Genomic DNA, 25,586 nt, shown 5'->3' with positions numbered 1-25,586 from the left:
TTAGGCACTTTCTGACAATACGTACAGTTTCTTTGTAAGATCGAGTGTGTATATAAAAATAAATTAATATATGGAAATTGATTTACACACGGAATTAAGCTTGTGCTTAAGTAATTCCAAATGTAAATTGCTTAATATAGACAAAATGCTATCATTTTTGGCACTATACATCAACACAATATACATCAATGGATTTGAAATGAAACAAAAATGTACTTTAAGTACAGAGTGTCAGCTTTAATTTGAGGGAAGTTACATAAAAATCAGGTAAATGCTGTAGGAATTATAACAGTTTGCAAATGTGCGTCCCACTTGTTAATGGTCCAAAAGTAATTGGACATAATAATAATAATCATAAATCAAACTTTGATCATCAGACACCAGGTTTCATCCCTGGTGGTGCTCTGCCAGGCCTCTACAGCAACTGTCTTCAGTTCCAGCTTGCTCTTGCGGCATTCCCCTTCAGTTTTGTCTTCAGTAAGTGAGATGCATGGTGAATCGGATTTAGGTCAGATGATTGACTTCGAAATTGCGGTCCCATTCCACTCTTTTTCCTACAAAAATTATTTGGTTGCTTTTGCAGTATGCTTTAGGTTTTTCTCCATCTGCACTGCGAAGGGTCGTCCAATGACTTCTGAAGCATTTGGCTAAATATAAGCAGATAATATTTCCTGAAATACTTCAGTATTTATCCTGCTGTTTTTATTATCAGTTACATCATCAATAATTACAAGAGAACCCATTCCATTGACAGCCATACATGTCCACATCTTGTCACAACTACCATCATGCTTCACTGCTTAGTATCATAAGCAGTTTCTTTCCTTCTCTATACTCTTCCCATTAGTCTGGTACAAATTAATCTTGGTCTCATCTGTCTATATGATATTGTTCCAGCACTGTGAAGACTTTTTTTAGAACTCTAATCTGGCCCTCTTGTTTTTGAGGCTCACCAATGGTTTACATCTTGTGGCAAACCCTCTGTATTCACTGTAGTGTAGTCTTCTCTTGTCTCTGATACACATACTTCTACCTCCTGGAGAGTGTTCTTGGTCTGGCCAACTGTTGAGAAGGTTGTTTTCTTCACCAGGGAAAGAATCAGCCTAATGATGACTTGCTTGACTGTTAGTGACAGCTCTATGGATCTCATCTTAAGAGTTGACAGCAACAGATTTCAAATACAAATACCACACTTGAAGAAAAACTCTGGACCTTTTATCTGCTGATTGTAATTGGGATAATGAGGGAATACCACACACCTGGCCATGGAACAGCTGAGAAGCCAATTACTTTTGGACCCTTAACAAGTGGGAGGCACATATGCAAACTGTTGTAATTCCTACACCGTTCACCTGATTTGGATGTTAAAAACCTCAACTTAAAGTTGACGCTGTGCAGTTTAAGCAAATCTTGTTCATTTCATTACAAATCCATTGTGTTGGTGTATAGAGCCAAAATTTTAGAATTGTGTCAATGTCCAAATATTTATGGACCTAACGATGTGTATATGTGTATATATATATATATATATATATATATATATATATATATATATATATATATATATATATATATATATATATATATATATATACGCACAAGTTATAAGAACAAAATATAATTGAAATATACTGAATATAATAATATAAATACATAATATATACAGTAATGTATAATGTACACTCAAAACTTGCAACGATGCATGTTCTCTAATGATTTTGAATTGATTCTCAAAAGTTCAAATATTATTTAGTATTAAATTTATATTGCGATGGTAGAAGCCAGCGCATGCGTAAGCTAGAAATGGAAAAAAACAGGTGCATATGCTGCCGAATTTGCTTCATTTTTAGTAAAGATAGACAAACATAATGAGTTTAAAGATATGATGTTCCACTTCTTGTCAGCTTTGAGACCTCACGTTGTCATCAATGTGCCACTGTGATTCTCATCTGGCATGCGAGCAAAGAATGTGGACATGGTGGCATTAATGTGATGAATGGACACTGATTACGATAGAATCATGTGTTGCCATTGCAACAAGATAAGTGGAAGCTTGTAGCGTGTGTTCTCCAATTGCGGCCTGTGAATGAAAATGAACTAACTTACTGCACAGTGTTGCAAACAAAGGAAGCAGTGACAAGTTCTCTGTGATTTAAAGTAGTTACAAAATAATTTCCACATATCATTTTTACATCCACTTATTTTGCTCTGAAGATATGTCTTTGTTAATAGAAGGTTATACAAACAAAAAAATGAATGCACTTTTATTTATTTATAATTTTTTTTTTGCATTTAGTATTGTCTGTTTTTTTTTTTTTTTTATAGCTCTAGTTTGGTGTTTCTATGTCATTTTTAGAGCTTTTTTTATCCTAAATATAACTTTGGTAATAAAACAAATACTTTTTAGAATGGCACTACTGTCATATATATATAATAAAAAAAGCATAGAAACTCAAATTTTGGTTAAAATGTAAAGGTAGGTTAGGTTATGTAAAGTTGGGTTAAGAATCATTTTGTAATCAAACCGTGACTCTCCTAATTAGAATCGGATCGTGAAGTAAAGATTCCTATCCCTAAAATACAGTATAATGTGCTACAGTATATACCAATATGAAGGGCCGTGGAATTGTTGCTCCCTAAGCAAGTAAATCTAATCACTGGCATGTATGTATTCAATTTTTATAAATTACAATGCAATGTTTTGAGAACATCAGTCAGCTTTTTAGAGATTCGCTTGTTCACTTTTGCTATCTGTCTTGATCATGAACTTTGTCCGCCCCTACCTTTACTTTCCCCAGCTGTGCTTTCATTAGATAAAATATACACGCAATGCATCTGATATAACTTTAAATGTATGAAGCTGTCTATATTAGATTATGTCAAAGATGGTAATGTCCCAGGACATCGAGGACAGATCTTAATAGAAAAAAGTAACCGGCTTCTTGTGGTTTTCCTGCATCAGGAAAAGGTTTTCAACGTATGGTATGCATTTCCCTGGGGATCACATTGGATGATATAATAATATCAAGCAATAGTGGTATTTTCTATAAAACACATCAGTAAATACACACTTTATTATGTACACCTTATACTAGTAAGGTGAGTGCATATCCCTTTAGCGTGGTATTGATTGTGAATGTTTAAGCAGCAAAATAATTACTTTAAATATAATTACTTTATATATGTTTATTTTATTTTATTGTGTTTTATTTTATTTATTTTTATTTATTTTCTTTTTTTTTTCTTTTATTCGTTTCCGCAACAGAGAAACCTCAACAGGCCTCTTGAGTTCCTAAGTTTACAATCTGCAAACATTCATTTCTTTATGAAAATCCTACAACAAAAAAAATAATAAACAACAACAAAAAAAATAATTAAAAAAAACCTAATGTTTGGATGGAGGTACAGTATGTACTTTTTTTGTTGTTGTTGTTTTTTTTGTATGTTTTTTTTCAGTACCTTCTTGTATTTTTTAATTTGTCAAATATTACATTACAATTACATTGTTGCGAAAAAAATTTGTTTTGAACTGCATTTTCAAAGAAAAATATGTATTAGTACATGAAAATAGTATCCCCCTCCTCCTTTTAAGTCTGCCTTCTTTTAAGCTTACATCCCTGTGGAGTGAATAGACTGCTCAAATGTGTGTATGTGTGTGTGTGTTGTTGAATATGCAGCGAGTCAGTGGTGTGTATCAGCAGTGTGTTGTGGGGCGGTTGATTTATTGTGTTTACAGTGCCCAGTGATTCAGAATTATCCCCTGCACCAGCTCTGCAGCACACGGCTGATGTTTGGCATTCAGACAACAGCCCCGGGCCTCCGTCTTCACCCGCCTGTGCCATGTGTCAGCAAAGAGATTATTTCTCCTATTCTCTCTCCTTATCCTTTTGTTTCGCTCTATATTCTTTCCCCTTTTTTGACTGGTTTGTTTTCACATACATGACCGCTGCTGGGCGATAGCCTGTCGTGCCCTGCAAGACTGTCCTGACATAGATCAGTTAGAGGTACAGCGGTGTTATGGGGGATTTGTGGTCTACCATAACCTATTATTTGTCCACCTCCAGTGCAATCTGCTCACTTCAAACTGCCCTAGACAAAGAGTTCTCATAGGCTCTTGCTTTTTTTCGTTTTTCGTTCAAGCTATTTTTTCTGTGGACCTTAAAATGATGGACTCTGTTCTTTTTTTTTGTTTTTGTTTTTACTTTTAACAAAATATAGTGAGTTAAAGTATGTCTACATAGTTTTGTGACAGTTGTAACACCCACAAAAAGCAGTATTATTATTATTATTTGGAAGAATTTGGAACTGCAACACATTGACGTTAGCATATTGCACATAGATATTTACATTAGATGTCACCTATGCTGTTATTGTCTATTTGAAGAAATGCTTCATTAGAGCCGCCATTTTAGTACAGGGTAGTGCTCCTTTAAAATGAATGTGAGACCAAGGTGCAGTGAAGGACTGGCCATTCAGAGCCAGAGATATATACAAATATCAATATGATCTGGAGTTATCCCGGTGGTCAGAATGCAAATATTTATTTAAATTACGTAAATTATACTTCATCACTTTTCTACATTGATGAATTAGTGACCGCATGGGCATTGCCGACAAAGAGCATGTGTTTATGTGAATGGAAATGTTTTATTCCCTTCCTGTCTACATAGTTTAGTGACATTTGCTACAAAATTAAAGTATTTTTATTATCTGGAAGAATTTTTCAACACTGGAACTGGAACACATTGATGTTAGCATATTGCTAAGCTAAAAAAAGCATATTGCTAAGCTACATATATGAACATTAAACATGACTGAATTACAAAACAATTACCTAAAATTTTATAAAACAACATCCATTTGATGATTTGACAACATAATATTTGTAATATAATCAAACATTTCAGTGTTTTAATTCTTACAATATATAAGAAATAACTATATTTACCAATAAGGGATTTATAGTGTGCGGTTATTATCACACATTGTTATTTTTAAAACTTATATCGTTGACCGAAAGAGTGATTCCAATTATGCTTGAACAACTTCAGTGCTTCTCACACATAGACTTTACTCGGGTAGGCCACCCAGGTATACTAACGGCTGACCAAGTATATTTAGAGACATATTTTATTATTATACTATTATTATTATCCTTTGACACTTTTTCATCGCGTTTTGTTCTGTGTGCGCAAGACCTGTCAACAATCACACACACACTCTCACCTGCTCTGCAGACCCCTCTGCAGACGCACCTTTTTGGGACTTCCAAAGTTTGTCTAATTTTCCTAAAATGATTCGTCTTTCGCTTTCTAAAGCTGTCATTAATCGTTTGCGTTTTTGCATGCGAGTGAGAGAAACATTGAATAATTAATTCTTTAATCTTAACAACTCAGTAAAAAAACGACTATATACTCAGAGAGGACAAAATGACTGGTCTATATGGGTTGCAAAATATATGTACACCTTTAGTAAAGTTAATCAATGCATTTGTCTTATTTAAACAATCTTCATGTTTTAAGCTTGTTATTAATATAATTTTTATAGATTTTGTCTATTTTTATTCCCTTTTCTGTCATTTATTTATCATTTGCTGTATACTTTATATACATATCTAAAATCATTTGGTATTCAAGTTTGCTTTAAACTGGAAAGAGAAGGAAGCAGATTATACCTGCCAGTGGGTGCACATGGCTCCTGAATAGCATAAAAGGACAGAGAAATAGTGTATATATTTTTTTTATTTCCATTTATTTTTATTTTTATTCTATTTTAGTTTAACCCATTGCAAAAGAAACAGTAAATAATATTATTGTAAAAAAATATGTTTTGTTTGTCGCATAACTATTTATGTGATGTGGGTAAATGGTGTGTTTCAAATTTGGCTACCACCCCAAGTATTTTTCTGACCTGTGGGAAACACTGAACTTATTCATCAGTCTTCTACTACACAATATCAGATGTGTTTGTTTTGATAGAACAAAGATTAGCTCTCAAATTCTGTGATTTTTATCACACTATTGACCAAATTTTACAAATGAGGCTTGACAGAATGAAGCAGCTGCCAGAGCTTGTTAGCTATCCTGAAAATAATGACTCTAGAAAGGAATGTTTACTAGATAAATGTGCTGTATTACTTATTCATGATGTTTTACTTCACTTGTTAGGGATGTATTTATTATGTAATGCATGTTTGAGTTAATCTGTCATGAAAGCATGTTTAATTACAGCCATCATTTAATCGTTTATATTCAGCAACAGCAATGAACGACGATTGTTTGAGATCATTTTAAATACTAAAATAAAAATGAAATAAAAGTACCACAGATAAACATTAAATTTGATTCTTTTTATGAGCATAATAGTGATTCTTATTGACATTGAGGGAAAATCCTTGCAGGCTCTTCCTTTTTTTCATGCAAGTTTTTCTGTCGACCTTAAAATAATTGGCAAGCTGTTTTTCAAAACCTAGAGTTCCCCTTTCTGTCTACACAGGCAGATGCTAATAAAACCAAATTATTAGTGAGAATTTGGCACACTCCTTAAGGCACACACAGATGGTTCAACTCCAATGCATTTTTAATGGACAATAATGTTAGCATATTGCTAAGCTAATGTCTCTATAGTCTATTACGAATCAAAATAAAGCAATGGTTTTGTAGAACAGAAATCATTCACCAAAAAAATTATACTTTTTTGCTTCTGTTGTACATTCTGTTGCACCTAATGTACCATACAATAACCAGTTATATTTGTTTTATTGCTATTCATAAAACCAAGTCTTAGTTTTTAAATGTAGTCCTTTTAATTTCATAATGAAATGATATTTTGACAGTTGTAAATGAGACTCGACAGATTGGTGTAGCTGCCAGAGCTCATTAGTTAACTTGGGGCAAAAAAACAAGCATAGAGGACAATTTTGCTAAATAAATGTGCTGTACTATATTACTTATTCATGATGTTATACTTAGCTTGTTAGTGATGTTTTTTTATTATTATTTAATGTATGCTTGAATAAATCTGTCATGAAAGCTATGTTTTTTTATTGTTTTTTACTGTAAATGTTTTATGGCTCAAAAGCAAATAATTTGAGCAATTTTTTTAGATGGATTTAAATGCTAAAGTGAAGAAATAAAAGTACCACAGTTAGCATTACAAAGGATTATTAAGTATAAATTATATTGAGATTAAAGGACAGACTTGTCTCTATTCAGAAATAAGCAAAGGTGTAAAAAAATGAGTTACAAATGCTTAAATAACTGCAACCAATTAGTTTTTCAACCAAAGTAGTTTAAAAAAATTTGTATAAGTACATTTTTGTGCTGTATCAGTACACTTATTCCAGTAGTTTGCTTCATTTTGCAGTCATTATTTTTACTGTCTTGTATTTGATGATTAGCTATAAGTTACCAGACCCATAATTGCCATCCAATCAAATCACGAATAAAATGTGTATCAGACAAACTGATATCAAGACAGACTAGAGCAAATATACAGTGTGAAAACATTAAATGTGTTCAACAATCAAAATTGTTGCACACAATGATCAAGAGACTATTAGGGTCATTAATGGGAAGATGAAGTATGTCTACTGTATGATGACTGAAATCACCAAATGGCCTTAAACGATAACTAAATTCACTACAGAATGTTACGTTTTCAAATGACACTTTACATGTATTCTCTCAGTGCTGCATGAGCAAATACACAGTGTAAAAGCATTAAAAGAGTCTAAGAAAACACAAAATTGTTGCACACAATGAGTGAGACTATTTAGACTGCACATCAATGATAGGAAGATAAAGTATGTCTACTGTTTAATGACTGAATTCACCAAATGGCCTTGAACAATAAATAAATGCACTACAGAATGTTACGTTTTCAAATTACGCATCACTATGCAGCATTAGCTTGGTTTGCAGCGCCAACCGCTGAACACTCATAGCTAATTAGTCAGGGTTCAAAGTGTGTAACCTATGCCATAACATATTGTCACAGCTAGATTTTTTGCCTCTAATTACAATGCTCCCCATGTAAATGTATCAAACTTAAGCTACTTTTTAAATATGCAAGGTATACTCTTGAGTACTTGTGGTAGGGCTACTTTTTACTTTGAGTTGTATTTACAACAGATACTTGGACTACAAGTACTTTTACTTGAGTATGATTTTTTAGTACTCTTTCCACTGGAAATAAGCGATTCTATCCCAGCAAATTAAGATTGTGAAAATTAGTCTTGTTTTTGGAACTCTGATCTTTCAAAGCAGTAGATTGCAGGAGTGTGCCTCTCTCTCTATTTCACTCAATTTAGCCCTGTATTTTGTACTTTCATACATAAAAATGCACTTTTTTATTTTGGAATTGTTCTCATTAGGACCGGCTTCCAAGAAAATACTTTAATATCCATATTTTCTAAGGAGTTATGCATGTCATTCTTGAGGAGAACATTAACTGGAATGAGATGAATTGTTGGGAGGAATATTTGGGTTATTTTTCAAGTATATCTTGCACACTGAATGACTGTATGAAATGGATTTCAAGAGAGAATGAGTGTTTCTTAACAAGCATAACAGTAAATGACCCTTGAAAATGTACAAAAAATGGTTAAATAATGACTAAGAAATAGATTTTTCTTATCGTTATTACAATTTAGTCTTTGAATTGCTTTCTTATGTGGAATGCCAAAGAAGATGCTTATGAAGAATGATTTTTTTTTTCTGCAAAGGACAACTGGGCTTTTAAAATAAAAAGAACACAATGTAATTACTTGTCCATATAAACATTATTTAATGTATCCTAAAGCTTAAGCTTAAACACACTCAAATGTAATTGTTATTGGCAAAGAATAAGTAAATACACTAAAAATAAGATCATTTTAGAAACTTAAGTTCTTTGTAAGTAAACCAGTCAGTCAAACAAGTTATGATTATTATTATTAAGTAAATAATGACCTGAATCTTTTTTTGTCTTCATTTTATCAAAACACTTAAATGATGTAGATATCAATGGAGGCTTATTAACATGCCGCAGTAGTAGGTGTGTCATGTTTCACTATGACTTTTGTCTGACCCCCTGGTATTTCAGGGCATTTGTAATGGCTTCTATTCTTGGCAGGAGGGCAATTAATGAGTATTGAAGCAGGGGGGAAATCTTTACTGGGACAGAGTAAAGGTTAAAATGACTACATCACAGTGCCCTCTTGGAAACCTGCTGTATGAACCAGTCTGACATCTTTTTACTCTTTCTGCACTCTTCAAAATGCACACATGATGTAATGTCATCTCTCCTATTAGCAGGGAACTGTTTTTATTAATAATAAACAGAATATTGAATATAAATACAAATTATTTTTTGTTGCATTTACAAATGGCTGGGCGATTAATTGAAATTAAATTGAAAAGTGCAATTGAGCACAATTTACATTGTCATGCACATCTTGTCTGGAAAACAAGCATAGTAGATGCAAATGTGCAAATTATCTCCACCCGGCTTGAATATCGTGGAATGGGCCATGTGTTTGCTGCAAAAAAACAATTGGATTACACCCCATATGTGTCTACCATGCAAGTTTAAATGTTTAAATTCTGGTGAAACATTTGCCTTTGGAGGAAAACATCCTGTGAGTAAACTAGAGCTAGTGACATGGGGCTCCAAATTTGGTTTAAACACCACATTGTTAACACTTGCTATACATTGTAGTTCATAGAAAAACTATGAAACCAGCTGCCATCATCACAAAATGATTATCTTGATTTAATTGTTATCCAGTTAAATCAAGTTCAAATTTGAACATGATTAGTGTAGCTTCTTAGTGAGTGTACTATGACTCTATGTGGTAAATGCTGAAAGCATGTGCTGGAGGTTTACTAGCACTGAATTTACTGACTAAATGGCATTAAAATTGCATTCAATTGATCACCCTGCCGAACTTTTATAGAATGTTTTACACACATCTGTGTTACTGCCGTGTTATGATGATAAAAAATTCGGGAACGCTTTACTTGAATTTGAAGTTTGTTAGACTGAAACCTTTATACTCATGACATGACACATGTCATCAATATATGCATGCTTCTGACAAGTTTAATTAAATGTCATGTTATGTTATTTGACACTATAATTTATATAATTTATAAACATTATGTATTTTTTAAACATTAATATGTTTTAATGAAAAATGCTGTTTGTTCCTTTTAAAAAAAATTGCAAAAATATTCACACATTTATAATGGCGTGATGACAATCTTGTTTATGACATATATGACAAGTTTTGTTGTCTTATGAATGTAGGTGGAGGTGTAGGTGTTCGTCAAACTACATAGCAGGCCTTGTACCACCCACTAAGGTAGCGCCCATGCTACTGTGATGGTTTGTTTTTGGGTAGGGGGAGGTGTAAGTGATTATCAACTACCGACCACTAAGGTAATGCCCATGCTACTGTGACAGTTGGGTTTAGGTTAGGGGGAGGTGCAGGCGATCGTCAACTAAGTAGCGGACCTTGTATCGCCAACTAAGATAGCGGCCGTGCTACTGTGACAGTTACAGGCCAACTACAGGCCTGTAAGTACAGGCTATCGTCAACTACTGCACACTAAGGTAGCGCCCATGCTACTGTGATGGTTAGTTTTAGGGTAGAGGGAGATGACCATCAACTACTGCCCACTAAGGTAACGCCCATGCTACTGTGATTGTTGGGTTTAGTGTAGGGGGAGGTGTAGGTGACTGACAACTATGTAGCGGACCTTGTACCGCCCACTAAGGTAGCGCTCATGCTACTTTGACGGTTGGGTTTAGGGTAGGGGGAGGTGAAGGCGATTGTCAACTACGTAGTGGACCTGGCCAACTACATCATCAAGCTGCAACTGTCTGAAAAAATGTTGTTGTTGCATTTAAAATGATCAAATGGCACTTAATAACAGTTGTTATATGCATGCATAAAATCTTCTTCATATTCAATACATGTGTCTTGTCATGAATGTAAAAGTTTCGTTACAGTCTTATGAACTCCCCTTCAACATTTTAATAAATACAGTGGTTATGTGTACATGTTTCAAAACAAAACTATTAAAACTATTTATGTGAAATATCAAAGAAAGAATTGGCAATTTGTCTTCATTTATTTTCATTATCATCAAAATACTCGACACAACTGGAGAAAGCTATTTCACCAGAAGTTGCTAAGCATTTCAGGCTAACTATACCAAACTTTGTACTCAATGGTGAAGATCTTGTCCTCCATAAGTATCAATGTCTGCTGCATTAATTCCACATTTGATAATTAAAAAAGAAGCTCCAATTTAGACCCAACGAGACCATTCTTTTGAAGCAAGAATAAGGCAAAACACACTGAAAGAAAATAAATTGGATGCTGGTGTGTTTTGATGAAAAGCCATAATGCTTGGGTAAGTGAGCATGGAGGCATAATGGCTGCCGCTGTTTGTGCTCTAAGCTCCTGTTATTCAATGCATTGTATTGGAAATACTAATTACTTTCTCTCTCTTTGCCCTGAGATTCACATCAAGACCTGAATAGATCTAAATAAAAACTAGATGGCAAGGCCATGTACAGTTGAGCATTGACTATGAGCTGCCCGCGTCTTCCCTGCCGAGTGCCGCGGCAGGTTACAGACAGCCAAATGTCAACCCCTGATGCCATTTAGTGAGGGCAATATGCAGCAAATGAGCTCTCATTAGGGGTTTGTTTATCACGTAATGAGAAAACCTTTGGTGCAGCTAACGGCCCGAGAACCTCATCCCTCTTTTGTCTGTGATTACCAATTTACTCTCTTTATCGATGGGATTTTGTTTCACTTTTTTGGAGCCCCGTTGTCTCGAATGCCTACTAGAATACCAAAATATATACTTTATTCAGTCTCTGCTGGATTGGTTGTCAAAAAAAAAAAAACCTGACTAAAATGACTAGTTGACTAGTTTTTTGCATTTCTTTAATTGTTTTGCTTTGAACAATACACCCATTTGTCTTTTACCTCACGAACCATTGATCTTTGTAATTTATATAAAGGAAACACTGAGAGAAACTGAAAGAAACAAGAGTTTACTCCTAAAGCTTGCTCTATCATATTTGAAAATGTAACCAACTGTTTAAAAAAATCAATGCTAAGTGTGTGTGATAGAAGTTTAGCAAGTGAAACAACTCACGTGACCTAGTTCAAATCGGCTTTGAATATGCAATTAGATAGTATCACATCGCACACCAAATGAGAAACTTTTGTTGTCAGTTCAAGGCTTACACCGGACATTCTATTTGCAAATACTTTAATGTTTTTCAATGTAAAACTATGATGGTGCTCCGGTACATGACAGAATTGTTTCCTGTCTGCCCAAAACATGGCGAAAATCTGCATCAATTGAAAAAGAAAAAATTGCAACATTTGCTTGATGTTTGAAATCCTCGATAGTCTGTTTATTGGTAGCAGTCACCTTATTAAATAGATAATGACAATAGCACATTTTACCAAATATATTTCATCACTATGCGTTTAATAATAATAATAATAATAATAATAATAATAATAATTCCTAACATTTATTTACACTGAAAGTGTTTTACACATTGAAGGGAATCACCTCATCCACCACCAATGTGCATCATCCACTTGGATGATGCGACGGCAGCCATATTGTGCCAGACCGCACATTACACACCAGCTGATTGGTGGAGAGGAGAAAGAGCGATGAAGCCAATTATGATATGGGAATGGTTAGTAGGCCATGATGGACAGAAGCCAGTGGGTAAATTTAGCCAGGATGCTGGGGTTAAACCCCAACTCTTTTTGGAAAGACATCCTAGGATTTTTAATGACCACAGAGAGTCTGTACCTCGGTTCCCATCCAAAAGAAAGGTGCTCACTGAGCGATATAAGGTCCCCATCATTATACAGGGGTGTTAGAACCCACACAGACTGCAGGTTGAGTGCCCCCTGCTGGTCTCACTAGTACCGCTTCCGGCAGCAATAGCTTTCCCATGTGGTCTCTCATCCAGGAGCTGACCGGGCAGGGCACAGCACTGTTTAGCTTCAGTGGGTAACCATGTGAAAGTTGCAGGGATCTAGCTGCATTTCTCATACTATAATGCAGCAACACAAATAGAATCTAGTCTTTAAAATTAAATATTTATTAATGTAAAGTAGAATGTTACAAAAATTGAATGAATAAATGAAAAGCTCACCTGTACACTTCTTTAACTTTTGACATGGTCAAGTGTTTATGAATATTGCTTTTTCTTTTCATAAAACTATTGTCAGCACATAGAACAGAAACTTAAAATTAAATACAATTTATGTAGTGTATGTTAGGGGTAATCAATGGATTGCAATGTGTTATAGGATTTTAAATGAACAAGTTGGTGGCAAAGAACCACTTGATGTGAAATGGATTTTTAGGCGGAGGTTTAGTTTTGCCAAGATTTAGACGATTTAAAATGCACAATTTTTTACCAAATATTCATCAGATATGACACTTTAGATCTCCCCCTTTTGAGCCAGTCACAAGGAGAGTCAGAGAAAGAGTGTGAATGAGAGAGAAATTGTGTGTATGTTCATGAAAATGACTTGGTTATATCTCATAGCTCATATCTTAATAGCTCATAGTAACATGCGTTAACTACCTCCTCGCAAATATTTTTGGGCATGAAGGCTCTGGAAGAAAATTTATTGAACTGTGGCCAAAACTGACAGCAACTACACTCCAAAGATAATTTTCTTTTCTTTTAGAAGCTTTTGTCTTGTTTCTAGTCCAAATATCTAAAAAATATATATTTTTTTTTTGACCAAAAATGGTCAAAAGTTATGTTTTCGCTTTGAAAATTATCTTGATTAACCCATTGGCAGGTTATTTTGACTGTTTTAAAGAAAAACTTACATAAATGTTGACTTTTACTGAAAACAAGTTTTTTTTATTCAAGAATGTTTGATATTTGCTCTAGAAACAAGCCAATTTTTTTTTTTTTTTTGTGCCATGTATTTTTTACAATGTACCTGTACATTAGTGGTTTTATGGCACACCTTCCAGCCCAGGGTACTCTAAATTCGGTCCTGGATGGCCGGTGTCATGGAGAATTTAGCTCCAACCCTAATCAAACACACCTGAAGCAAACTAGATAAACTAGAAACTACCTGGCAGATGTGTTGAAGCAAGTTGAAGCTAAACTCACTGGCCCTTCAGGACTGAGTTTGGACACCCCTGTTCTAGCCAATAAGAATCAAAAACATGAACAGAATCATGGAATACATTTTTTGGTCACTAGGCTGATAAATTTATACAAAACTGTAAACTGAAGAATATACAATTGAGAAACAATACAGAATTTTTGAGAATCTATTGTGAGCCATGACAAAAATCAGAGTAAATAATGTAAGATTTTTTTCGTTTTCTTGCTGCAGAACATTTTGGGATTTAAAATATGTGTGAATCAGCAATTGATTTTAGCCAGAGGTATCTTAGTAATGTTGCTCTCTGACTCGTTGGAACGGGTTTGCATTGAAGACGGTGCCTTTAAAAGATAGTAGATGCGCCTTGTATATTGACATCAGTTTTCAGGACATAGAGAGTCAACTCTGAATAAACACAAGTTCATGCTGTTGCTATTATGCTGTGTGGTCTTACCTGCATCTGAATCCTTTTAAGTTCCATAGAGTCTCTCTAACCACTGATGCGCAGTCGGGTGTGAGCTCTGATAGCGTCTTTATGCGTGGATGGAAGGAGGAATCGGAGAAATCAATCTTCCACTTTAGAGTTTTAATGGGTTGATTTAAATGGAGTTTACGGCAGAACGGGAGCTAGTTGAATCACAAAGGAGCAGTTAATATGTGTGTGCGCGAACACCAGCTATCTTTGGAAGAGTGTTGACTTCACAAGTACCCGCCTTTGTGTGAGACCCCAGGGCAGACCGCAGCTATCTCTACGGCACATGAAGCGGAAAACATGGAGTTATGTGCAATTATTATGTCCACCATACACAAATGTAAGGCTTAATTAAAACAGAGTTATATATTTATATTACTGTGTCCATGAAATGAGCTTGTTCCCTCTGTTTGATGAACACCTTCATACTGGCTTCATTAGTTTAGATATTAATAGTGTTGAGTCATGCTTGCTGGACATGATTACGGATAATATCTGGATGATGCTTTGGTTATTACTGTGCTTCATTTACACCTATTATACATTTTACATTTAGCAGATGCTTTTGTCTAAAGTGACTGACAATGAAGGAGGCATTTAAACAATTCATTAAATAGAGGCAATACACAAAAGAAGTGCTAATGACAAAAGGAACTGTTAGTGCTCAGAGAAGTAAGTGCTAGAGTAAGGGGGGGGGTATATACTGTAGATCAGGGATCACCAAATTTGTTCCTGGAGGGCAGGTCTCCTGCAGATTTTAGCTACAAACCTCATTCAAATACACCTGAACAAGCTAATCAAGGTCTTACTCGGTATACTTAAAACACCCAGGCAGGTATGTTGATGCAAGTTAGAGCTAAACCCTGCAGGGACTATGGCCCTTTAGGACCGAGATTGATGACCGCTGCTATAGATAGAAGAGCCTTTTTACAGGTGGTTTGTCGAGCCCAACGTGGGGCCCCCGAATATTTCCAGACTTTCAAATGGCGTTATTTTGGGGACATTTTGTTTATTTCTTGATTGTTTGTGAATGGGTGGACTTTAATATTTCACAAAATTGAGTGAATAACTAATTATTTGAAGTGTAATATTGACTTGAAAACTGTTGATTCATTTTGTTAAATTGAAGGTTGTATATCTTTGTTTTCCCTCTTGAATGCAAACCAATAATGCAATTTACTAAACTTATGTTTGTGAATTGTTTTTTTGTTTTTTCCAATTTATTTTGTGATTATTTTTTGGGTGTAATTGGTGGTTTGAGTTATTTCAGGGTAATGAAATTCGTAATAATTAATTTTATGGTTGATTGATGACCAACTAAACTTCTCTGACCACATTTCTAGAACTGCTCAATCGTTCAGATTCGCTATCTATAACATCAGAAAGATCCGACCCTTCTTATCTGAACATGCAGCTCAACTCCTTGTTCAAGCTCTTGTTCTCCCCAAACTGGATTACTGCAACTCTCTACTAGCCGGGCTTCCAGCTAACTCTATCAAGCCTCTTCAGCTGCTCCAGAACGCAGCAGCACGAGTGGTCTTCAATGAACCTAAACGAGCACATGTCACTCTGCTGCTTGTCCGTTTGCACTGGCTGCCAGTTGCTGCTCGCATCAAATTCAAAGCTTTGATGTTTGCCTACAAAGCGACTTCTGGCCTTGCTCCTTCCTATCTGCTCTCACTTCTGCAGATCTATGTGCCCTCCAGAAACTTGCGTTCTGTGAAAATTTTTGTCAATCCCAAAAGGGGAAGAAATCACTTTCGCGAACGCGAACGCTCAATCTGCCCAGTTGGTGGAATGAACTCCCTAACTGCATCAGAACGGCAGAGTCACTCGCTATTTTCAAGAAACGACTAAAAACTCAACTATTTAGTCTCCACTTCACTTCCTAATCTGCAATTGCCTCTCTGGATATCACACTAACTGTACCCCAAAAAAAAAAAAAATTACTAATACTTTCCTTCTTAGACTTTACAGACCTGAAACTTGCCTATAGCACTTATTCATTGTTGCTCTTATAGTTGTGTAAGTTGCTTCCTTGTCCTCATTTTTAAGTCGCTTTGGATAAAAGCGTCTGCTAAATGTAAATGTAAATATATGGTAATTGGTAGACTAAAAGCTAACTGGTGCCCAAATTTATTATAATTTGTCAACATAGCTTAATACAGCCATGGCCACCGTTACATGAGTAATGTTTTGAGGTTGTCAAAAATGAGTGCAGCAAAAGTGCAGCCAGTCATTGGTCATTTTGTTCTGTTTTTACTGTTTTGTAATATTACATATGGTATTTTTAGGTTATTGCATATAAAATGCATATAAAAGCACATAAACACAACTATGCTCTTAATAAAATCCATGTTAGCCATTTAGCAACAAAGCTAGAGTCACAGGGCAGACAGAAGCTCTGGCCGTTACACAAATCCAAATCTATTGTGAGGTGAATTTGACTCGCGAGTGAAGCGGGTTAACTTAGAACGTTCTTACGTCTATTTATGTGTGAATAGCATGGTTCATTCCTGTGTTCCGCATCTGGTGTGAACACAAACTTATTTTAAAACAAAATATAAATAGCCTTTGTCTAAACTCATCTGTGAATATAAGGTTATATGATCCCTCTGACTTGGCAGATGCCATCTTTACTTCTGATTGAGGAGAACGAAGCTGTACTCGCTCTATTAGTTGGTAAGCTTGTAATACAAAGAGGGACAGACTTGCATTTGCTATGCAAAGAGAAGGGGCTTTTTTATATTTATTCCGCAATAACAACTGCCTGGATGTACTTGATCCTGCTTATTACACAGCTACATGCCACAAAATGTAAAAATTAGACACAAATTATTGTTCTGAGCCACAATTGTTAATTAGTTCAATAATAAAATGCAAAGCTGATAGAAACAAAAATGGCTGAATGGTGCATACACTAACGTACATATTATCCAGTCAGATGGTGTCACACCATACCTGCCAACACCCACGTTTTTCCCTGGAGTCTTCCGTATTCCAAACCTATCTCCCACCACCCTCCCGTTTTGATATATCTCGTGGAAAACTTCCATAATTTCACCCCTGCCCCGTACTCGGCTCTTTGGTACAGTCTGTAACACCCCCGGGGGCCAACTTTAATGTAGTATTTGATCGCTGTCCAAAACCCAGTTAATAGTACAGTTACTAACACCAAAGTCGAGTTACTAACCTAGTGTTCTCAACTGTGTTATTCAGACAAACACACACCACAATTATTATTTTCAGCAGTTGAGAATAACATACCTTGAAATGTTGGGACTGACCAATCAGAATCGAGTATTCCAGACAGTCGTGTAATAAGTATTTGTAGCACATTCATATTGTAGCCTTTGATATTAGCTAATCGAAACATTTGTGATTCAATTGCGATTGATCATAAAAGACAAAGCATACTGTTAGTATTATTATTTGGGAGTTTATTATTAGCAACACTATCTTTCAAAACTATGTCAAAACATAACTCGTTCTTTGTTATTTCTGGTACTATTTCATGCATAGAGTTGTATGTAAATGTGGTTGTTAGCAATTGCCCTTGAATTTATCAGATGTGAGTTTGTGGTCTTTAAAAAAAAAAGTGCTTAGAATTCCAAATTCTGAAAAGTCAGGTTGGCCATTTGTACCAAAGTCCGTTTAAGGCAAGTTATTTCAGTCGGCGGCCGTTTTTTAAAAGCCTCTCGGGAAGTATGCTCAGGCATCCTGTTTGAATGGGGAAATTCTCCAAAATTGCTTGCCAAGCTTACGACTAAAATTCCTATTAGGATTCAACAATAGAACTGTACAAAAACTGTTTCATTAGTTTCTTTAGTTTCATTTCCAAACATTTGAATCACACAAATGTGTTTACGTCTTATTTGAGCCGCTTACCCGGAAACTCGTCAGTCTTTAACGTTTTCCCTATTCAAAACTGTACGAGTGACACATCTTGTGTATTCTATAATCTATGCTTGTACCACAGAATTGAAAATATTTAGCTTTGCCCTTGGTATATTTAATAACTCCTCAACAGATGTAATAAATGCAAAATATATTTCATCTTTACTTCTCTCTTGTCTTTAAAAAATGACTGGATAAATAAAAGTAAAAGAAATGGCAAAAAAAAGAACTCTAAGGGGAAGTAGGGTGGTTCACGCTTGTTACATTCATTATGCTGCTAAATTAAAAAGCGGCAACTATCAGCTTCTAATGTTTTGTCTCGTTCCACCTCAGGTGGTTCAAACAGCCGAAACTAAATGGATTCGCTGTCTGTGTGAATAACTGCAAGCAGACAAACTCTTAATTTGTTGTGCGGGCTCTTAGGGGGCATGTGGCTGATTGGCTTACCGCTCAAACTTCTCAGCTAATGCAACTTTAAACTTGTGTTCTCGAGTGAGATTCTTCATTTCATCAAGTGCTAAAGTGGCAGAACACAAAATATTTTCATCCACTGTGCCAAATTAACTTTAGTACCAGGTTACAGACGGGTTTGAGAAATAAAAGCCTGTCTGCGCCACTTCTAATAATGAACAGAATTGTAGAAAATAATTATATTCTAACAGGTTTCTCTCAGTATTTTACAGCTAACTTACAAAGTATTTGATATTAATAAAACATGAATTGATTTTAGGGTAGAAAAATAATATTTATTAGAAGTTTATTCGAAGTATGATCATATTTTACATTCCTAATCCTACCCACAACCTAAATCAAAATGAAATAATACCGATTATTTATAAGTAGACAATTAGTCGTTGTTTTAAGCTAATAGACTTAGTATATGGTTTGTTAATAGTGTGAATTGTGACAATAAAGTGTCACCCTGCTTTCTACTCTTTAGTCTGCTCAGATTATTCATGTACAGTACATAATAAACAGTTCCTTTATGAACAAGGTGCAAATTCCATGGATGTTCAATTGATTGAGTGTGGGCAGTTGCATACATTAAACTTATCAAATACTGTGTTTTGCATAAAAGCTTGCATAATTGTAAACATATCTTAAACAGCACGACATCTCAGGAACCAAAACCAATGATATATCAGCGAGAGTGTGCATTTTCAAAAATCTAATTCACGGTAATTACAGTAGAGGCTACAGATATTTAACTGCATGTATAAGTTTTCATTTGTTATCAATAGTTAATTAGGTAACCCAACCTAATAATGAACAGTACTAATTGCCACTAATACTATTATTTTTATCATTATTAATGCACTGTGAAAAAGACAAAAAAGGTAAAGAAACAAACACACCAGGACTAGGTTTTTTGACATTAACACCCAAGTGAAAAAAAGAAAGAAAGAAAAAAAGAAAGAGATAGAAAGAAAGAAAGAAAGAAAGAAAGGAAGAAAGAAAGAAAGAAAGAAATTAGGAATAAACTCTCACTTAGGATATAATAACCCCTGAGAGTTCAATGTAGGATAGAAAAGGAGCCAAACCTCATAAAAAATGTTGTAGACCCTTGGATGGTGTACTTAAGGTGCTCAGGTTTAAGATGTAATACCAAATATCTAATGTTTGTGAGATGGCGGGTTTGTTTTTTTTTCCATCTGAGAAGTATCGGGCGTCTTGCCAATAAAGAAGAGAAGGCGATGATTTCTACATGATTAGCTGACAAGTACATTTCTTCTGGCACTGTACCAAAAATTAAAAGTCAAAGGATTAGGATCCATATCTTTATTACATATAGATGAAAATAATAAAAATATATATGCATATATAAATCGGTCCAAAATGTATGTAATCTAGGGCATCCCAAGAACATATGACTCAGATCTGCTGGTTCCAAACCACATCTGGTGCAAGATGAATCGGAGATGACTCCATCACATTAGATAGCTCTTGTTGCAAATTTAAACTTTTGACGTTCGCTCGTTGAACAGAAAAAAAATAGCCACCCACGTGCTTTTTTCTTGTGGATTTATATCCTTGTTCATTAGCTTTTCCACTTCTGTTTAAATTCCCTTCTTTTTAAAGTAAAATAACCTTCTGTCCCCACCTCGAAATTACATTCTTTACTTCTGGTCACATGGAATGTCTTTAGGGCGGAGCCATCAGTGCATGTCTCGTTTCTGCTCTGGCCTCATTCATTCGTCAGTCTTTTTCTTTTTTTTTTTTAGCAACACCATCTTCCTCCCTACTTTTTTCTGATTTTAGGACTGTTTCAGTATTAAATACTGTACATCATGATAGAGGATTTCCTATTGACTTTAACCTCCTCCACTACAGCACAAAAACTCATAGCTAAAAGTTTGAAGAAAAAAGTTACATTTTAAATGTAATGAAGTGAAATGAAACTCACCCTGTTTGAATGAATCCTTCTGCATTAATCTGCAAGTCCTGTGTTCTCTGCAAGACCATTTTGTGCTTGACCTCCACCAAGTTATGTTTGTTTCACTGCAAATTTAGCAGCTCAAGGCATGTAAACAAAAGGTCGATCTCATTGGTTGGCCAGCTTTTAAAGTGGTGCATCAAACCAATAAAAATATACCCAAGGATTTTTGTTTCAAAGATAACACTTTTTTTTTTTTTATTCTTGCAATTTTGGATTTCAATCCCAACACAATTGGTGCCCTTTGTTTAGTTGCAAAGCGCAAGTGTGAGAGAAAATAATTGTTGTTTACAGTTCATGTTCATAGTTCATACTGCAGGCTAGCTTTCTGCAACTCTCTCATGCTCACTCATTGAAGCTAAGCAGAGCTACGCCTGGTCAGTATCTGGATGGGAGACCACATGGGAAAGCTATTGCTGCCGGAAATAGTGTTAGTGAGACCAGCAGGGGGCGCTCAGCCTGCAGTCTCTATGGGGTCATAATGCCCTAGTATAATAAAGGGGACTCTATACTGCTCAGTGAGCACCATTAAACCGAGGTCCTGACTCTCTAAGTGTGTCCCAAATCGCAAACTTGTGCACTGTTTTACATTTTTGTCCAAAAATATCCATTTTGTCTCCAAAAATACTAAATGTGCTTTAATTATCCTTGATGATGCACTTTTTCAACCGTTAAAATGAAGTGTGTATTGCTAAACACTTCATACACTCAACGACCGCAGCTTTGCTCATGTAACGGAAGGGGCGGAGCTATCGGGCACACATGTTGGATAACTTTGTTTAGTTTGGATCGGGAATACATTTTTTGAGACGCAGCTTCTGTGGTTGTTAACAATCCCAGGATGTCCTACGAAAAAGACTAGGAGTTTAATCCCAGCAACTCGGCCAAATTTGCACACTGGCTTTTGTCCATCATGGCCTCCTAACCATCCCAATATCATAACTGGCTTCATCACTCTGTCTCCTCTCCACCAAAAAGCTTGAGTGTGGTTTACGGTCTGGCACAATATGGCTGCCGTCGCGTCATCCAGGTGGATGCTGCACACTGGTGGGGGATGAGGAGATTCCCCCCAAAACTGTGAGTGTCCAGAAAAGTGCGATATAAATACAAGGAATTATTATTAGTATTATTATTAGTAGTAGTAGTAGTAGTAGTAGTATTCATGTTAACATTTGCTAGTGTAATCAAACGAGAGATTATAAGACATATTATGACTAATTATCTTAAATAAAATTTAATGCAGACTCACATATGGGTATCTGAATACATTTTTTTTTTAATTTATCGTTTTGGATCTTAAATATTACAATAATATAAAAACTGGTTCAAGATGTACAGTAAAAGCCATAAAAAATACATGACCACCAAAAGCCACTCAAACAGTGTAACAATAACTAATGCTATTGGCTGTTTTGAAATCCATCCCTGTCGTAAAACATATTAAAAAGTTTGAATGTGTGCAAACTTCCTACATCTTTATCTCTTTCTACATTCTAAATACTGAATATTCACTTTTTTAATGCAAACGCTGGCAGTTATGTGTTAATGAGCAGACAGTCAGTTGAAGGCAGTTCCAAATTTTTGCAGTTTCAAGAACAAGAAAAAATCCTGTTTTCTGTGTCGTCTTCCTGCTGTTGCTGCTCTGTAGCGCAAATGTCAAGCACTTTTTCAATTAACGTCCCATTTTACATGCATATTGGATTGAAACAGTTCACAGCGAGCTGTAATTGAGTGTGATTCGCTATCTAATTGTTTGTGGATCGAAACTTTTCGCTTTGTTTGTGGCCTGGTTTGACTTGAAATTAACTCAAAGCGACAATGTCATATTTTGATCCCTCCTGGGGGCTTCAGTAAGTTCATTATTATTTTCGTAATTTTTTTTTTCTCCTTTGTGTGTGTTTTTGTTTTTTTACCGAGTACAAGATTACTGTTAGTCAGAGGTGAATTTGCATGCAATTTCAAGAAAGCCATCTCCAGAGATTTATAGCAGCGCAGATATTTTCCTTGCCATCTCGTTATTGAGTTATAGTGTTGACTCTATTAGGACGGTTGCATTGAAGGATTAGGCGAAATGAACTGGTCCTGATTAATCGAGAACCTGGCACATTTATCAGAGAACTTGTAATTTTGTCCACACCAGAGCTTCTAGAGGAGAACCTGCCGCTAATGATTAATCGTCATACGTGCAGGTCTCGAATGAAGAGCAACCCTCCTGCCTGTAAATGTGCTTTAATACAGTTTAATGATAGAGTGTCACTGTTGTTGCAGGAAGCTCGCTCAACGAGAGGCAGCGACGATTTATCCCAAAAGAGACAGGGAAAAGCATGGAGGACTTAATATCCTGGAAGTAATTACAGCTCAGCTCCTTTCCCCTGCACCCGAACGCCGAACACCTCAACATATATCGCTGCTTCTCGTAGCGGCCTTGATAAACAAAGCTGTTTATAAAGTTCCTCGCAATCAATCACCGCCTCTCTACCAGTTAGTCTCACGAGTGTTTAAAAGTGGAGGATCAAACGCTCGGAATCTGCAGAGCTGCGACTTTGCCGTTTGATGGAGTGACTGTGTCGCTGTGCTTGAGCCCCTGATCGATTCCTACAAATTCAGGAGGGCTCAGCGAGAAGATGAGGGGCTAAAAGTCTCCGTTCTGCATAATCCTCGATGGCAAACATCCCTTCGCCAGCATTGTGAATATAGCAATCTGCCTTTGCTTTGCTGAAGTTGTTTGCCAACAACGGTCATTAGTGAAATGTCATCCTGGTCCAGGGTTACAGGTCCAAACGTCTGCATTAACACTGCATCCCTTTGTCTTGCGATTATCTACAATGCACCCAAATATCCATCTAAATAGGGAAAGTAAATGAACGTTTTAAGAAGATACAGACTAGAAACAAGTCAGGTCTGCCAGTGCTATAAGATAATTGCTCTTGGGAAGATTTCTTGAAATAAGATAATAAAAAAATAAGATATCAAAGAAAAAAATGTATGACATTATATTATAACACAAAATTTTAAGTAGTGTATTTAGCCTGATCTTCGTAAAAGTAGTTTTTAAACTATAGACCTTATTCTGTAATGCTGAAGTGCGCTCATTTTTGCCATAATTTTAGAACTTCTAATTAAGTTGCCTATGGGAGAAATGAGTGGAAAAAGTAAACGGCAGAAAATGGTTAAACTACTTGCTCTACAAAAACGTGTGTTCATGACTAAACATAAAAAGAAAAAGAATATAATAAGCTCAGTTTATTAATAAACAAATTTTGAGAAGATTGTTTATGATTGATCACAGCTGGTCCCACACCAGCTCCGCATAATTGCGCCAATCAGATGAATACTTACTATAAATAACCAGACTTTTCCACTTTAGTCATCTTCGTCTTGAAGAATCCCCCCTTTCACCCCTACTCCTCCCCTTCTCCTTATAGGTTTGCATGGCAGCCCAGTGGTTAGCACTGTTGCCTCGCAAGAATGCCACTGGTTTGAGCCCTGACCAGGCCAGTCAATGATTCTGTGCAGTTTGCATTTTCTCCCAGTGCTCGCGTGAGTTTTACCCGGGTTCCCCGGTTTCCTCCTACTGTCCAAAGACATATATCATAAGTAAATTGACTTATCCAAAGTAGCATCTTAAGACAACTCTTAGCCAGCTATATCTCAACTATTCCTAACACGTTCACAATCAGGGAAGTTCTTGAGACCTACCTGATCTTAAACTTGTTGCTTCTCAAAATGTACTGAAGCTTAGACTAGGAATAGACTGATAAAATGGTGTCTGTATTTATTGACTGAACATGATTGTCAATAATGGTATGACGTTTCGGTGTGAAGCTCTATAATTTTATTTAAAAGAATCTGCTGAGCAAGCACCTTGAAAGGAATGCAAATATGCTTAGGGGTATTTATAATTAAACTGCAAGGCTTGCGCGCACAAATCGGCAGCGTGCTCACATTTTCCAGATGCACAGTTGAAAACATTTCAACTTTCCAGAATGTTGTGTGCGCACTTCGATTCATGCAAGTAGAACTAACCAATCTGCTTCACACTTTAAAATATGGAATAAACACATTTTGGTAATAATGGCAAACTAATTACCTCAGACAAACACAGCGCACCCAAGTGGTTTGTCCGTTTGTCATCCTCTGAGAAAACGGAAAGTGCACAAAAAGTGCATTTAACATGGTGAATGAAGCAACGCGTTCGTGCTTTTCACCTGCATTTTTTATGCAACACGTGAACGGACGCAACAGTTTTCCTCATCGCCACCTCAGGCCAGAATAAAACACATGTGAAAATGAGTGCCATGGCTCAAGGCAGTGAGGAGATTGTAAAAATAAAAAAAATTATGTAAGGATGTCACCAGAGTGGCTTTTTGGTTTCTTTTCTTGTGCATCCCAGCCACTAGCACCCCATCTGAAAGAGTTTTTATGATAGGGGTAATGTAGTCATTCATTTTCACAATTTGTTATGTTGCAGTATGTGTTTGAATAATGATGGCTGGTTCCTTTACTTGAAAGCTTAGATTTGATTATCATAATGTGTTTTGTTTACAGAGTTTTAGGTTAACTGTATCATTATTATTGACACCTTACAGATGTTGATCTACCTTAAAGTTTGC

General features: G+C 35.8%; 1 protein-coding gene across 3 annotated transcripts in view; it reads left to right on the top strand.

Moving 5' to 3' along the window:
* tbc1d22a (TBC1 domain family, member 22a) overlaps window positions 1-25,586 on the top strand; it is a 274,142-nt gene that overhangs the window by 229,961 nt on the left and 18,595 nt on the right.

Source organism: Danio rerio, chromosome 4, assembly GCF_052040795.2.
Source record: "Danio rerio strain M-AB ecotype USA chromosome 4, GRCz13ab, whole genome shotgun sequence".
In the NCBI taxonomy this organism is placed as follows: domain Eukaryota; kingdom Metazoa; phylum Chordata; class Actinopteri; order Cypriniformes; family Danionidae; genus Danio; species Danio rerio.
The sequence above is the reverse complement of the archived record's forward strand: the minus strand, read 5'-3'. Positions and strand labels throughout refer to the sequence as shown.